The sequence below is a fragment of the Equus asinus genome, chromosome X (genome assembly GCF_041296235.1).
Source record: "Equus asinus isolate D_3611 breed Donkey chromosome X, EquAss-T2T_v2, whole genome shotgun sequence".
In the NCBI taxonomy this organism is placed as follows: Eukaryota; Metazoa; Chordata; class Mammalia; order Perissodactyla; family Equidae; genus Equus; species Equus asinus.
Genome location: NC_091820.1, coordinates 36,411,905 through 36,424,094, shown reverse-complemented (window position 1 = coordinate 36,424,094; position 12,190 = coordinate 36,411,905).

Genomic DNA, 12,190 nt, shown 5'->3' with positions numbered 1-12,190 from the left:
CAGTGCCATTCGGTTTTGGAGGACTGCCTTACGCATTTGGGACACTTCTAAATCAAGCAGCAAAAGGCTATGTTGTGTATCATTTTAATGCTTTCATAGTAAATTTGTTTAGAGCTTCCATGGGCCAGATGACACTTTCGATTCCTAACTGGGGAAGGAAAATTGAGGCAACGTGGTCATACCAGTGGAAGACAGAGCAGGTCCAGCGCTGTTGCAGGTTGGGTAGGTTAGCAGGAGGAGATATAGTAAATGTAGTTCTACCTTGCATCCAGATGAAGCCTAGAGTGCATCGTCCAATCCATCCAGGTGGCAGCCAAGGCCATAAGTTGGAGCCACATAGCCACTCAGTGCCATTAGGGGCTAACCAACGCGTGCTGGGCCGTCTATCCCAGTCAGTCCCAAACCAATCAGTATTTTTTTAAGCTTATGATATGAGAACACATATGACGGGGAATTTGTCCCATAGGTCGGGTGCTATTAGGCCATGTATCACAGGTGTGATTGGTTTGTTCCCAACATATAGTGGACGTTTACTGAGTTGATCACTAGCAGGAGTGAGCCAAATATATTCGTCCCAAATTTGATATAGTCCATCCTGTGTGTATCAATAAGTTGGGGACTTTACCTTTGGAACTTGTCGTTTATGATCCACCTGTGACAAGGCAAATCTAGTTAGTATTTGGGCAGTAGTGTTGAAGGAAAAGGTTTGCTTGTGGCCAGGGAACTCCCAGGTATCAGAGATGGATGGCCACAAGGAGACATTATGATTAGTAACAGATGAATCTTGCAGAAGAGAAGAGCTAGAATCTAATATCCATGAATGTGTACTATACCTTCTACTGAAACATAATTTTTTCTCTCTAAAATCACCCTCATTTTTATAAAAGATAGCCAAATTAAGATTAACTGGTCTGCCAATTATTTACATAAGTGCAGCAAGAATACCAATTGATTATACAGGCTTTTTAAAATCTGCTTTGCTGGAATTTTTTTAATGAGGAATCTCAGATTGAACTGTAAAGGCCTCTTGAGGCCAGAAAAGCCAAGCCAAGGACTTGCCATCAGATTTTGCCTGCAGTACCTCCAGATTTGGGTGGACTCCTCTCTTCTCGAGGTCCCCCAAAACATTTTGAGGTTCCTTGCACCTGCCAGACAAGCAAGCTTCCTTACTTACCGGGTAAGATTGCCAGAATCTCTGTAAACAAGGTACCAGGCCCATATTTCCAAGTGGCTTTAGTTCCAGAAAGTCCAATCTTTGTTCCTGAAAAGCTGTGTTGTCATATCTGAGCCTGTATATTTCTCTCAAATATGACATTCCAGTCAAAGCCTTGGTAATATAACCAATGTGTCCTGTTATAAGGAGAATAGGTTCTTATTGAACTTATGCAAATAACTATATTGCCACGAAATAACCATGCTCACTCACAAAGAGTTTCTAAATTCTGGAGGGATCAGGTAGGGAGAAAAAGATAAATGTTTCAGTTTTGCTCATAAATGTATAATTTCACCAAATTGCTATAAGTCATAGTTAGCATAAGAGAAAAGATTTCCTTAAATCTGAGAAAACAAAACAACACTTCAAAAACAATATTTCAAAGTCATAAAACATTATAATCATCCTCATCAGTTCACACAGTCCTGTATAATTGATTATTGAGTTTAATTTTCTGTTAGCAGATCTATGAGCACAGTTTCTCTGTTAGAATTTTGTAATTTCTTACCCAATTCAGTTTTACACTCTGAAAGTTTATCAGAAACCTATAGTTTAGAACCTTTGTCATAATCCTTTCCAGGAATTTCTCTGAAGACGAAACATTCGCAAAAGCAAAAAGCATCACAGTAAAACAACAACTATCTGCAAATGGGCAAAGGACTCAAAAGGGCAATTGACAAAGAAACTTGGCTATTTCTGTGACATATAACACTTTAAGATAATAACTGGAATTATGACTGATAACCAGAACAGATTAGAATTTTAGGAATGCTATATAATGTTAAGACACGTATATTAATAACATTCACCCACGTAATACCACATAAGAAAGTTTATCATCGCTTATTTGACAATGCTTCCCATGTAATTTAATAAACCAAATAAATCTAATTAATTTAGTATTTTCCTCCTTATAGGAAGAGAGCAAATTTCTTTGAGAAGTCTCAGGGGCCCTCTGAAAATCCTCAGAGAAATTCTTCTTCCATCTACCAGGTCAAAAGAAAGCCTTCATTCAGGACTTGAATATTTTTGAGGGAGAAGCTTGTCAAAAATATCAAAAGTTTTAAAAATGCTTGTTCAAATAGGAAACAACGCTCACTGTTAAACAATGCTCAGGCATCCATTCAAAGTGACAACAGAGACAGTCAAGAGCAAACAACACCATCAAAAAAAAATTTTAGAAGAGACCTCTTTCTTTCTGAATATAGGAAATTATTTTAACAAAACATAGATTTTCTGTCTTTTAGGTAGAGTTAGAGCAGGCCAAAAGTTCAAGAAAATTATACTTTGAGAGAAACCAAATTTTAATTTCTGTACCAGCTTATTTTAACGTTAAAATTCATTTACTTAATTGGATTTACTTTAATCTTAGTCTACTTGACCAGGCATAAAACTCCTTTCAGAATTTCTCCTTCACAAACCTTCTACAACTTTCTTTTTGCCTTCAGAATTTGTCCCAAAATCTTTCTTTTTTCCTTTCTAGTACTTTAGGACAAACTTATCTTTTCTTAACCCATCAAACAAAAATACTTCCATTCTTTATACCCTCTTTACTGAAAACATACATTTTAACTTTCCTTGAATACAGAGCTGTTTTCCTTATTAATTTCCAGTAGCTTTAATTATATAGGTTAATAAGAACTTTTAACCCTTAACAGACCATAGTAAACACAAAAAAGGTAAGCAATTACGAATTGTCTTTTATACCAGCATTCTAAACACTTCATAATTTCTAGAAGCACGCTGCTTTACAATAACAGACCCAAAGACTTTTAGCCTCTCTGCAATAAGAAGCCAAAAGTAGATAACTTAGATAAGTTTAGCTGTAATGCTTGTGTGCTATCCAATCCAAAAATGACCCAGATACTCAGATTTTTATCATTTAACTTAACTTGGCAAAACTCAAGATTGTTATCAAAACAATTTGGAAGCTGTTTTTTTTTTTCCAAGTATACAGACCATAAAACAGTTATTGTACCCACAAAAACTTCATGAGACATTAGACAAACCTGGTCATCATTTAAAGCTATTATTTTGCTGACGAATTTAATAGACAATGTGAACTTATTTGACTAGTAAACCCAGGCTGCATGCCTGCATCGTATGCAAATACCAACAACTCTGACAAGAAGACTATTTTCAATCAAACCAACAAACTTAAACAAGCTTTCATTTACCAAAGGTTAATTCACATCAAGTTAACTTGAAAGACATTGGATTAATTTCTACTACATTTAGAATTTATGTAAGCGCTTACTTGAAGCCAATTAAACCGAGCTCTTAATTTTGGCCATACCATCCGGAGGCAAAAATATCACACATATAACATACATAAGACATACGTACACAGAGACTGCACAGCTATTGTTTTTTTTATTTTACCAATATTTGTGGAGAAGATACTCAAGATGCTAGATTTTTTGGCAAGGGCACGCTTATGGCCGTTTTGCCTCTCCCCTCCTCTTTTTTTTTTTTTTTCTTCAGTCTTAGGAATTAGTGATGGGCTAGATAGTAGTTCCTGGAGAGGGGAGATGATAATCCTTTTCGTGATAAAGGAACTAGGTGGAATCTGAACTGCCTCTAGAGCTGTATTTCCAGTCTTGCAAGGATTTTCTAAGGACAGTTGCTCTTGATTTCCCAGAAACTGGATTGTAACTCAAATTACATTCCAGGTTGATCTACCTGTCCAACTGCATCACAAAGCCACAGAGAAACCCCTCAAGTTTTCTCCCAGCTGGAGTTTCTGGGGCATAATCCATCCAATTGAAAGTGTTTCTAATTAGTTAGAATGCACCCGAGCAGTGAGTCTCTGGGGATGCTTAGGGTGTTCCCCATGGCGGTAAAGCCAGTGTCTGACTGACAGCACCTGGAGAAAGGGTGCAGAGGCCGATTGCGGGTGTTGACATAGTGATAAGATTTAGTCAAGTCCCGCTCAGCCTGGGCACTGTCTCCGAGCCAGCACGGTTGAGGCAGGGAAGCAAGAGGCAAAGGCCTGGAACTGGCTGGAGGCTGGGGCTCCCAGTGCCAGGGTTGAGAGTTAAGTCCCTGGCAAAAGGTTTTCAAGTTTTCAATTTTACAGAAGGTCCAGGTTCTGGTCAGGTCCGGCCTGAACTTAACCTCGACTTGGTGACAACAGAAGAGATGATGAGCAAAACAGACAAAGAAAGGAAAAGAAGAGATCAAACCTCGCCCTCATGGCCTCTTCCAGAGGGTTATCAAGATAAGAGTCACACAACAGTTCCCGTGCTGGGGCACGACAGTTCACAGAATAAATCACAGGTCTCCTACCCTCATAGCCGACTCAGTAGGTGACTAAAATACTCAATGAGTCAACTGTCAAGAGAGGGCACCCCCACTTAGGGTTGCTGGGGTGATCAGGCCGAATTGACGAGTAGGATCTTAACAGCGACTCAACCAAAGCTTAACCAAGGACAAAGAGGCGTCCCCAAAAGAGATCCAGAAAATTCACTCCCAAAAATAGCCTAAGAAAGTAAAGGCAAGAGATGACAAAGGCCCCTTATGAAAGCAGTTGGGACCTCTTATGACAAACTTCCCCGAGAGCTTACACAGCCGGACAAAGAGTGTCAAGTTTCCCGGAGCCCCAGTCTATGTGACTGGCCGCCAAGATGCATGCCGGTACATGCATCCTCCGATGGCGGAGACCAGAAAGGTCACAAAGCCAAGCTCTCAAAACATAGAACAAGACAAAAGGCCCAGACAACAGGCTTATAGAGATGCCTGTGTCTTATGACAAACAAAAAGACAGAGACAAGGAAAAGTCTATCTCTGGGAGGAAAAGGATCTACGACCAGTGAGTACTCAAATCCTAGAGTCACTGAATCCAAGAAGCTAGCCTCACCATTTTCTCCTGCTAATCTAAATTTAGAAGAGCAAAAAACTCACCACTCTTGCTTCCATTGGACTCTGCCGGCAGAGATCCGGGAGACTGACGTGGTAAGAACTCTTACCTCTTGCCGGCTCTCGTCAGGGCTCCGGGATCTCTCGGCCGCAGCAGTCCAGGAGCAAGCAGTGTCCAGCCAGTGAAATTTCATCCTGCTGACTATGCCAAAACTGTAGGGGAGGAGGACATTTCCTCTCCCCAAATGGGGGTTCGTCTGGCTGGAGAACGAATTAAATTCACATGAGACAGAATAGCAAGAGAAAATTAAACAAAGCTTTATGAGGAACCATGGCCCGGGGCCTTTCTTCCCGAAGGAAGAAAGGGCACCCCCACTTAGGGTTGCTGGGGTGATCAGGCCCAGAAACCCAAAGTTGGGGCTCCCAGGGGTGGAGCCTTTTACTCTTTAAAGATTTCTTTGTTTCCCGGTTGCAAAGCTCAAACGGAGACGAAAATGGCCATTGTAACCCCAAGAGAGACAAAAGAAACGGGTCCATTACCGTGAAAAATCCCCCCTGAACCTAGGGCAGCGTCCTACCCGTTGTTCCTACTGTGGGGTTCCTATAGCAAGGGGTGATGGGGGCGTCCCCCGGCATTGCATCCCTTGTATACCTTCCCTGTTATGCCTGGCAGTAACAGGTGCCTGGTGCCTATTCTGCCTGACAGCATAGGCCTGGTGAATGGTCCCCGAGAGAAAAGGAGAAAGAAAAGGAGCCATTACCTTGAAAATCTCCCCATTGGGGTTCCTGTAGCAAGGGATGATGGGGGCATCTCTTGAACATCTTCCCTATTCTGCCTGGCAGGAATAGGTGCCTGGTGAATGGTCCCAGAGAGAAAAGGGAGCCATTACCTTGAAAATCCCCCCAATGGAGTTCCTGTAGCAAGGGATGATGGGGGCATCCCTTGAACATCTTCCCTATTATGCCTGACAGTAATAGGTGCCTGGTGAATGGTCCCCGAGAGAAAAGGAGAAAGAAAAGGAGCCATTACCTTGAAAATCCCCCCATTGGGGTTCCTGTAGCAAGGGATGATGGGGGCATCCCTTGAACATCTTCCCTATTCTGCCTGGCAGGAATAGGTGCCTGGTGAATGGTCCCAGAGAAAGGGAGCCATTACCTTGAAAGTCCCCCCAATGGAGTTCCTGTAGCAAGGGATGATGGGGGCATCCCTTGAACATCTTCCCTATTATGCCTGACAGTAATAGGTGCCTGGTGAATGGCCCCCAGGATAAAAGGACAAAGACAGTGAGAAAGAGAAAGACAGTGAGGAATTTTCCACCAGTCTGGGGGACATTCTACCCAATTGCATCCTAGAGCCATTCTCCCAAGAAGGGGTTCCCATACTCCACCAAAGGTTAGAGTTTGGTACTTTCCTTGAACTGGAGTCCCGAGTGGGACTTTCCTCGCAGTTCAGAGCGTGGTCAGGTGCCAGAGGGAGGGATCCCAATCCAGCCTTAGGAAAAGAAACCTTCCACGGGAGTCTTGGAGATTGGCAGCTGTCCTAATGATTTAAGTGGCAAACCCGCGCCCACGTAAAATTTGTCTATTAGAGATAGAGTCAGGAAGGAATGGATTAATTCATTCTTCATCACCCTGAGGCTTAAGGTACTGATTCTCTTCAAGCTGAATGCCACAGTTTGCCCCATAGAGTAGCCATGGGCAGCAAACGTGGATTCATACAGCCATCCAAGAAAGTTCCCGATGGAGAAGTGAATTTAGATCCATCCTTGAAAAAGAGAAAGGCACAAGGAAGAAAAGGGCACTTACCAGAACTGGAGCTCACAAGCCAATGAAGCAAGACCCCGTACGGGCCACCAGAAATGATGCGGGGTCGGTGAGCCGAGGAGTCAAAAGAAAGATTTCTTAGACTCTCAAGATCTGGCAGTAGTGCTCTTTTATTTAGAGAATAGTGTGGAATAGCATGGGGACAGGACCCATGGGCAGTCAGAGCTTCTGCTGCCGCTGCTTCTGCTGCCCCCGCTGGCATGGGGACAGGACCCATGGGCAGGCAGAGCTGGTGTGTGGGGACAAGACCCACTGGCAGTCAGAGCTCCTGCTGCTGCCCCGAGTTGAGGGTTAGGGCTAATTTTCTAAGGCATGGGTACGTGACTTATTTTTACTGGAGAAAAGAAAAGATGATGTAAAAAGTCATTAAATGATTTCAGTGCAGATGGGGTCTGGTTATTGTGCGGTCATATAACTTTAGATACGAATCTGGCCATATAGATCGGCATGTAGGTGAGGATGCCCTGGGCTTCTCTCCCTGGGGCGGTCCTAATTCATACCATAAAAAAAGTCCACTGGGTCACATAGTTTGGCATGCAGGCCAGGTCACCTTGGGCTTCTCTGGCTGGGGCAGCCTTAATCCACATCATGGTCACTGTCCGCCTCTCATCCCTCGCTCCTCTGATCCCTCCCTGCGACCTCGGGGCCCACGAGACTGACCCGGTCCACCGGAGCCTCTCCCTCCTCAAGGATGTTCTCCTCCTCCCCACCCGAGCATCCCCCAGCACCAGGTCATGCCCCGGGCATCAGGAAAGACCACGCCCCTCCTAGATCCTTGGTCGTCCAGCTCCCTCTCTCTAACGCCTCTGCACCCACAGCCTTCAGCCTCTTGGAAACCACTGGCCCACTGACCCCACAGATTTCCTCACCGTCCACTAGGCCCCTCCTTACCCAGCTTACCCAGGACTATAAACTGTCCCCCTCAAACACACGTCCTCTGCTCCTTGCTCCCTCCTCCCTACTCTCCTGGCAGTAACACCAAATGGACCAACCCTCTGCTCCCTCCACATCTCTATCTTCGCTCTCCTCTACCTACAATAGCGTTCCACGCGCACTGGCAGCCACTCTTCTCATGGTCTTCAGTGATCACTGGGAAAAGAGAAGAGATCACGTGGGAACTCTCACCACTTCCCAGCAACACTGGCTCTGCACTTGTGTTCTCTTCTGTTCCTCTGAAGGAAGTGACCTAATCCTATGAGGCCAGGCTCTTCAGCTGGATCCCTTGCCCATCTTCTGGAGAGGTGGGCCTTTGCAATGATCATTCCTTTGTCCTGAATTGTCATGTTCCCAATTTCTTTCAGGGTCATTCTATTATCTACAAATATGCTCCTATTTCTCACCCTTTATACAAAATGAAGTAAAACAGAAAGTCCTCCCATATCCCATTAACTTCCAAGTTACTGCCACATGTGCCTGATGCTCCAAACAGCAAGTCTGTCTCCCCTTGTTCCATAACCATGCTCCTTGCTAACCACTTCAGTTGAGCTTCTAACAGCCTGTCCCCCTGAAAGAAGCCCGATTTTGTCAAAAATACCAGCGACCTTCATATTGCCTACTCCTAGGATTACGTTCCCATCCTCAACTTACTACATCTCTCAGATGCCTTTGGTACATTTGACAATTCCCTCCTTTCTGAAGCCGTCCCTCCCTCCCTCTCCCCTTCCTTATTTCCCTCCTTCCCTTCCTCTGTTTTATTTTTAATCTTTGGATATTTGACAATATCCTCTCCAGGTGATGTTCCTCCAACCACAGTGGCCACTCCACTCCTTCTCAGTGTCCACTGCTTACCCCTCCCTTTCCACATGAAGTCTCCAGGGCCCCTTCTCACGCTACACTCTCTCCCTGGGTTATTTCCTCCATTTTGCCATCATGTAGCACGTATATAACGTGACCTCCCACAGTCCTATGTCTTGCATCAACCTGTCCCCTGAGATGCAGATTTGTCTCTCTCTTTGTTCGAGTGACAAGGAGTCATCAGACTTAACGTGTCCCAAGCACACCTCTTAGGTGCGCTGCATTTCGTTCGCTTGCGCTGCCATCCAACAAGTCCTCTTGATTCAATCTTCTGAATGCATCCTGTATCCATCCCCTTCTGTGCTTGCCTACTGCTGGTTTTTAATATCCAAGCAATCTCACCATGTCTTGCCTTCACTGCAATAACTGTGGCCTACTTCAGTTCCCTGCACACGCCCAGCTTATTCCCTCGTTAGGACATTGGTAATCACAGTTCCCCTGGCCTGAAAGAGTCTACCCTCAGACCTTTACGCGGCTGCTTCCTTCTCAACCTTAGGGTTTGTGCTCCCTTGTTGCCTTCTCAGAGAGGCTCTCCCTGACCACTCTGTGTAAAGTCATTGGTTTCTGGCCTAGGACGTGGATTATTTTCCTCCGAACACTGACCACACTCACTTATTTATTCGTTGGTTGGTTGGTATTCTCTCGTTCCCCAGCTAAGTGCTAAATTACCAGCTCCTACAAGAGGAGCAAACACCTATTGAGAGAGGTTCATTAATATTGCTGAATGCTGATTAAAGGGCCACCTGAGACCTGTCGTTGCTTCCCTGCAGGTTGGCGAGGGGGCAGCGCAGGGGATTGTCACTGGAGAATCTACCTTCAAATCGCCAGCCGTTCTGCAGTGCGTGTGGGCCCCACCGTAACTCCTGCAGCTTTCTAGGCATGGGGAGGAAAGCCACAGGAGCGCCTTGCCCTGCCTTGTTTTCCTTCTAAATCATTCAATGATGTTATTGCTATTTTAAATGACATAGCCATGATAAACGAGAGGGAGAAAGCGGCAGATGTCAGCCAGTCAGTCGTAAGGTCACCTGGAGTGGGCAGCAGTGCTGTCGTGAATTCATTTAGGAATCTCTCTGTCTACATGGCATCAGGCGCATTCCTTAAATCTCCCTGTGCCTTGGTTTCCTCATCTGCACAGACGGCAGTCCGGGCACATACCCACATGGTGACTGAAACTGTCCCTTCTCAGAGCACTGCAGGCACCCGGGAGCTCTCCAAAGGGGTTTGGTGGCCTCATTGCTTTCCTTGTTAGCAGCTGCCAGCTGGAGGAGTCAGGAGCCCACGAAAAGGTTGCAGGGTGCCAGAGTGCTCTCACTGTCCTGACAGACTGAGCCCATATAGCTAGGGAGGAAAGAAATGCTTTGTTCAGGCCACAGGCAGGAACCTGTATTCACACTTCAGTAGGAAGGGCACTGAAGGCACTTTTCCCAGAATGGGAAGTTTTCAGGCAAACATTTTCTTTCCCATGGTTTTATAATCAGGACAGTTGTACTTTCATTCTGTTTTCCAATAACGTAGAATGCGCTCACCCTGGTAATGAGAAAAGTATTTCTTTTTAGAGATTACACTGTTGAGCCTTTCTCAAGAGCTGGCCTTTTCATATATTATCTGATAAATATGAGAGTGTAAAAAAAAGTTTGCGCAGCTCCCAAGACACTTCTGCACTGCCACAGACATGAACCCGTGCCCAAGCTTGGCCCATAACTCCTGGAACACATCGCAAGCTTCGTGAGAGTGCGTCTCAGTCGCCCAACTATGCTTTACAGTTACCAGACAATGACGGGGGCAGATTGCTCCAGAGTGAAGCTCTCCGGGCACTCACGTTAAAACTGCTGATACAGCGTCTCCTAGGACTCTTTTTAAAACATAAAGTCTCTCCTTCAATTCCGTTTATTTTTATAGCTCTTGTCCTGTTGATGATGGTGTGAGGGTTTGTATTTGGTAATCCCTTCTGTTTTATGTTTCTTTCTCAGTTAGCTAATCTCTCTTTCCTAAAAAGGAAAATGCAAATTCTAAACCCTTGGCTTTGTGATCTGGCTTTACCATGGGAAGCCTTGTGTCAGCATGAAGGACAAGCAAAAGAAAAGAATATTCTGTTCCAACCTCACGGGAGTAGAAGACAGACACACAGAGGCAGTGGCAGATGGAGGTAAGGCTCTCAAGCCTCAGTCTCCCCTCTATGGACCTCGTCTCAGACAAGCGAGATATGTCAGAGAAGCGGAAGGGAGGATTTTGTCCCTGTTCATATTTGGGACTCACAGGAGTTCACTCTGCAGAATGACGCAGTAGCGTCTTTGGGCAGAGGGGTGGCTGGAGTTTGGGGATTTAGCTTTCTGGAGCTGATCCTGCTTCCTGCTAGGGTGCGAGTGAAGCTTCAGGAGGCTTCATTCCCCGAGGGAGGGATGTGGAAAGTGGCTGAGTCCAGAGCCAGGGGTTCCTGAAGGAAGCCTAAGCAGGCAAGGGGCTAGGGGGCCCTGCAGCTGAGGCTGTGGAGTGGATGGCCCCGCCCAGGGGCGGGATGGAGGATGAGACCCAGGTTCAGAGGGGTCTGCAGATGCCAGCAGAGTGAGCTGAGGCCGAGACAGCCTGGGGAGCACCAGGTCCTGACCAAGAAGGGAGAGAAAAGAATGTAAGTTTCACCAGCCCCACCCATGGGTGGTACAGGTCAACTTCACCAGCTGGACTTGGGAGAAGAGAGTCATCCTTTCCTTAGAGACTAGCACATTTATTGAGAATCAAGATTCCATCTCTGCATGGCCTCGCACGGGACATCCTGTGTCTTAGTTTCCACTCCTTTGTCTGTTTTTTTTTTCTTGTCAGATGGATTAAGCTTCCGTTTCCCTAGTAGCCAACTTTGTTTCCGGTTTTTCTTTAATCTCATACTCTGGTCATAGGAAGAGAGCAAGGTGGAGAGATGTGTGTTCCCATCTGTCCTGGCCCTTCCAGCTGGGCTGCTGCCTGAGCTGAGTGACTCAGTGAGGATGAGCAGAAGAGCAGAATCCCACATCTCTTTCCAGCACTGAGGCCCTTGTCCCTCCCCCTGCCTGCCTGCTTGGATCTCACCTGAGACTGGGAATGCACTTTGGCTAAGGGTTAAGGGATAGGTGTGGGGTAGAGGATGCAAGGAGAGAGGGGAAGTCTTGAGATGCCCTCAGAAGGGACTAGGGGAGGGACCAGAGTCACCAAGAAAGCATTCTGTACAGCACCCAGATCCCAGGAGACATCGAAGACTATGAAAGCATAGTGGCTCTATCATGTGGTTCTGTGATTTTCTCCAGCAGTGCACAACGCTACAACCATTTTCTGAAGCCAAGCTCCATGGGCCAGGCCCTGGAAAATGGGGCCTGTGTTAAAGGAGAAAGGAGCCTGGCATCACTTGTGGAGCGCAATGACGGCCTTGGGGAGGACCTGCTCACCTCAGTGACCACTCTCATCAGTTACTGTACTCCGTGTGCCTGTCTGTCTGGTCCACTCTTCCTCCTGTGCTCTGTTTTGGGGGTCCAT